The 5506-nt window shown below is 39.0% G+C and overlaps 1 protein-coding gene across 13 annotated transcripts in view; it reads right to left on the minus strand.

Moving 5' to 3' along the window:
• Positions 1-5506, minus strand: part of PARD3B (par-3 family cell polarity regulator beta) — a 1159019-nt gene that overhangs the window by 344667 nt on the left and 808846 nt on the right. The window lies entirely within an intron of this gene.

Consider the following 5506-nt stretch of genomic DNA (forward strand, 5'->3'; position numbering starts at 1 on the left):
AATTTTCTTTGCATGATATAATATTCCAAAAAAGCCTAGGTGGAGTTTAATAACTTGTGTTTTGATATATAGTATTTTTCATTTGTACGGTTTGTCTTGCTCTGTTACCTGGCACTTTTCACTCATGCCTTGATCTCCATTCCCACCCACAGTCAGGCTCGCAGTTGTGTGTAACAGGATTATGCTATATAAATACCAGCAGCACAAGGATTATTTTAAAGATGGAGGGAATTCTAGCAGGGCTCTTTTCCACCAGGGCCAAAGCTCACAATCGTCTCCAGTTACAAAGATTACTGTCATGAAGGGGCTACACTTGCATTTCTGGAAATAGACTACCTTACAGTTTTTAGTAGATACAGATTGAGTACATCTTATGGATTGTGAACATAAAGTAGGTACTTCAATGCCTAGTACATAGTAAGGCTCAGTAAACAGCTCTATCATTTCTGACTATGATCACTATTTTCGCTTCTACTAATGCTGCTGCCATAAATATTATCACTAGTTGCTTAAGAAAATACTAGGTAGTACAAGGAATAGAAAAGAAGTACAGCAAAGGCGTCATGCCTGTATAGACATGCATAGAGTTAAAAAACAAAATACACCATCCCATGTATTGTAAATATGTTAAAAACAGTCAAAATAATGACAATAATGCTAATAGCGAACAATGCAGAGAGCGCTTAGCCCAGTTGTAAGTGGTTTACCTGTACTGAAAGTGAAAGTGAAAGTCAAGTCGCTCAGTCGTGTCCGACTCTTTGCTACCCTGTGGACCATAGCCCACCAGGCTCCTCCATCCATGGGATTCTCCAGGCAAGAGTACTGGAGTGGGTTGCCATTTCCTTCTCCAGGGGATCTTCCCAACCCAGGGATCAAACCCAGGTCTCCCACATTGCAGGCAGATGCTTTAACCTCTGAGCCACCAGGGAAGTAGTGCTACTGCCAATATTGTTCCCATTTTACAGATGAGGAAACGCAGGCAGAGGGCAGAGAAATACCTGGTCTAAAGATACACGCTTAATAAGCATCAGAGCTGGGAACTGTTTTCAGGAAGCCCCACTGCGCCTTTTCTGCTCTATATTGTCCAAAGTTGTACTTGGCCTCCACCCTCTACTTGACTATGGTGAAGCGACTTCAAATGGTCTCTCGTTTCCTTATCTCTAACTAAGACCATTAGTCTCGATTAGCCCTGGGTGTAGTTAAACAGACAAAAATGCAAAAACTGGATGTTGTTTTTCCAGCTTCCCATTACCTTGCTGCTGCTGCTGCTGCTAAGTCGCTTCAGTCGTGTCTGACTCTGTGCGACCCCATAGACAGCAGCCCACCAGGCTCCCCCGTCCCTGGGAATCTCCAGGCAAGAACACTGGAGTGGGTTGCCATTTCCTTCTCCAATGCATGAAAGTGAAAAGTGAAAATGAAGTCGCTCAGTCGTGTCTGACTCTTAGCGACCCCATGGACTGCAGCCTACCAGGCTCCTCCATCCATGGGATTTTCCAGGCAAGAGTACTGGAGTGGGTTGCCATTACCTTACAGGAGGCAATTTTGCACTTTAACAATATACATGATGACAATAAACATTCCATTTTATAGGTAACAGTGTATCATTAAGATACGCAGCATAGATGGGATTAAGGAGGAAAAAAAATAAGAAATTTCAGGGACAAATTTCAGGTGCTACTTTGCAAATAGTAAATAGTAAGAATACACTGCTACCAAATCTACAAAGAGGTGTATTTCTTATAGTCCTAAGAAGGAAAGTTAGTGCAAGAAACAGAAACTGAATAAGATTGTTTCTGACAAGAAAACAAAAAGCAACAGAGAGGTGTGGGAGTATTAAAGCAACAGTAAAAGCTTTGGAGTTTACAGAAAATATTTTACACCATCTCTCCCTAGGGATCTGACATGAAGTTTGGGAAAAACATGAAGATGAAAACTATCTGAGGAAGCCTAGTTCCTCTATCAACAATAGTAATCATCTTTTATTTATTAATTGCCATTCAGGAGATTATATTAGAGCCCAAACTGTAAGTATTCACATCAACCTTTAGCAATAAATTCTAGGGAACATGAAAGTGAATAAATCATCCAAGATATAAGGCATGTTATCTAAAAGGAGCTCAGCAAGAAGTCATCTTTGAGAAGGAACAAATACACTGTTACTCATTTGAAGCAAACTGAACATTAGGGATTCATGGGTTTTGCAGGATTAATAGAACTGGCAATTAATTCACTTTACATAAATAGAAGTCACAAATTAGAAGTGTCAACTGATGCTGGCCAAAATTATAGCCTAACTCTACTGGATGTGGTTAAAAAAAAACAAAAAAAACAAAAGCAGAAAAGCATTTGAGTCTTGGTTGTAAATGTGGACTCAGCGATTTTCAGGCTTGAAAACAACTTTCTTATTTATTTCTAGGGAATAAACAGGATACAGTGGTGGGGAAAAAAAGACTGATGTTAGAGATGAGGATTTGAAATCAGGAAAATCCTTACAAGGACTTATAGGTGCACTCAACTGACTGAACTGAATCTCTGAGTGAAAGGATCTTGGCTAGGGTTCTCATTTCCTTTATATGTCCAAGATGTCTGAGGGAAGGTTGAGGTTACTGGTTACGAGGGATTATTATAAGTCAACTGATGGCATCAGCACTAAATGCCAACCAAACACTTGGAATAAAGGTTTTAGCACATAAAGATTATATGTGAGCACAATAAATTGTCACATTCATTCCTTCTTCCCCACCCCCATTCTCCGCAGTTCCAGCTTAGGTTGCCATTGCATTGGGAATCCTGTAGCTTTCAAAAGGGGAAGATTTTCTGTGTATTTTTAGCCTAACCATTTATACAAATCATACTGTTTCTTAGGCTCCCACTTAAAGTAGAGGTCTCCTTGAAGGAATGATACGAAGGGAGTAATTAATCAAAATCAGTACCTCAGTAGTTCCATCCCACTGAAGTCATCTCCAAAGTGAGGACTCCTCACATTTTCACCTGTAGCTGATGTGATACTGTGGCTGATTTTAAGCAACTGTTTGAGACAGTGATCTCTGAATACCACATGGTATCAGTCATGAGATGGACTATGTCCAAATTTGAGCATTTACTTGTCCCATTTTGAGTATCTGAATGTAAACTGAATATAATTTTTCAATGATTTCCAGGCCCATTTAGATTAGCTGCAGATGCCAAGAAATAGATCTTTTCCCAAACTTTAGTAGCAAGGCTTTATTTTTTTAAACTTATGACTTCTATGTTCAGTCACCATGTTCTCTAAGATACTGATAAACTTATCTTCCCATCAGAAACATGAACTTGACATTCACAAATTTCTAGAAACATGATACAATGTTTATCAAAGGTACCAAAAGAGGGATCTTGCATGAGAAATGTTATATTTAAGGTAGGATAATAAAAGTATTCTTAAAGTTCCATGTGCTAAATTTTTCCTTAGATGTCTCCAAAAGAAATATCACAGAAAGATTTTTTGAAAAGATGCTATAGCTTTTTTGAAGATTTATTTGTTCCAAGTTGACTTGGACGGGCTTGACTTGAACCTGCAAGCCTTCCTCATATAGAATAGAGGGAAATTTCAGGGCCATGTTTTCTGGCTCCATCAATCCTCAGACATATCCCCTGTTCCTCCTCACCATCCAGAAAAAATGCAGTGTTATGAAGACACTGAACACATACACCAAGTCTAAAGATTTAAAGGAATTCTGCCACCACGTCTCCCATGGTCGTGAAACAAATGAAGAGAAGGGCAGTAGAGAGCTAGTGTCCAAGTGGAGAGGTACCTCTTCAAAATAGAGTTAAAATACTGAAACCACTGCCTCAGTCTTCTAAGTAGAAAGTCCCATTTCAACATGTTGTTGTTCTTGTTTAGTTGCTAAGCTGTGTCCAATTCATTTGAGACCCCATGGACTGTAGCCTGCCAAGATGTTTGGTCCATGGGAGTTCCTTGGCAAGAATACTGGAGTGGGACCCAAGGACTGAACCCACATCTCCTGCATTGGCAGGTGGATTCTTTACCACTGAGCCACCTGGGAAGTCCACTCACTTCAACTCACTGTAAAACAAAAAGTCCTTTCTGGAGGACTGTTTGGATAGGTTTCTGCCTCTTCCCTATGGCTGAGAACTGCTGCTGGTTCCCTGCAAGGCAGATGATTAGGATAATAGAGAATATGGAAATTCCCTGGTGGTCCAATGGTTAAGAATCCATCTTGTAATGCAGGAGACTCAGGTTTGATTCCTGGTTAGGGAACTAAGATCCCACATGCTGCAGAGCAACTAAGACCATGTGCTGCAACAGATAATAGAGAATAAAACACTCTATAGAGAGTAGGGATTAATGGTGAATGATGAAGTGGAGAGGCAGTGAGACATTCCAATACCCCCCACTCTGCCACTTATTTTTTGAGTTATTAACCTTCCTGTGCCTGCTTCCTAATCTGTAAAATTTGGATAAAATGAGGATGGAAGAGTGCTTGGCGTATGACAGGTACTCATAAAGCATTGGTGATGATTATTGTCATTGGTGTTTTTACATCAACTCTAAACATTGAGTAAGTGAAGCTCTAGGACAGTTCATTTGGTGCAGTCCACCACTGCATTTTAAAATACAACTATTCCCCCTGCAAGAAGCTGAAAAAGGGCTCCATAAAGAAATACAGTATCATCCTTCCTTTTTTATTCAAAAGTTAAACTAATTTTCCTTCAAACAACTCCTTACAGTTTTTTCTTTTGAAATAAGGTGTGTGTGTGTGTGTGTGTGTGTGTGTGTATCTCCATCTGTTCATCACATATAGAGGCTATTCTTGGGAAGATTAATAGTGGAGTCTTAGATACCCTTCTCCTTAGGCTATAATCATTTAATTAGTCTGAGATTTCATTGACAATGTTTGAACTTCCCATTCCAGCATTAAAATCTTGCAATAAAAGAATGCCTTAATCTAGAAGACCAGTAATTGGATCTTCCATTATTGATGAAATTGCTTCCAATACATTCTTATTAAAACATAAAGAATTATTTAGGGGAAGGTATTCACTTTCAGATACATGGCAAGTTTTCTTCCATGATAGAGCTTCATAATTAACAGATACTTATGATAGTTAACAATAAATAATGTATTAATCTGCACATTTCAGTAACATCGATAGTCCTTAAGGCATTTAGTGAAAATTAATTACATTTGAGCCCCTCCCCCTAAAACAAAGGAATTGTGCCTAGTAGTAAACTGGGGATCAAAATGATTGCAATGTTATCAAGGGGACTCAGCATGAAACTTGAGAAGGCCATGATTCGTCAAGATAGCTTGCTTCCATTAACAATTTGGCTTTGCTGTCTTATGAACAATGAACTTGGGCAAATACAATAAAAATGCTTTACTTGCTTCATGGAGAGTTGTGATGTGAAATTAATAGCCTTAAAACTCTTTGAATGAAAAATTATTACAAATTCCAAGTAGAAGTCACACCACCACTTTATTCTCCAACATATCTCTTTGTC

This window comes from Bos grunniens, chromosome 2 (assembly GCF_055505025.1).
Source record: "Bos grunniens cultivar Pamir isolate PY7600 chromosome 2, Bosgru_T2T1.0, whole genome shotgun sequence".
Classification (NCBI taxonomy): Eukaryota; Metazoa; Chordata; class Mammalia; order Artiodactyla; family Bovidae; genus Bos; species Bos grunniens.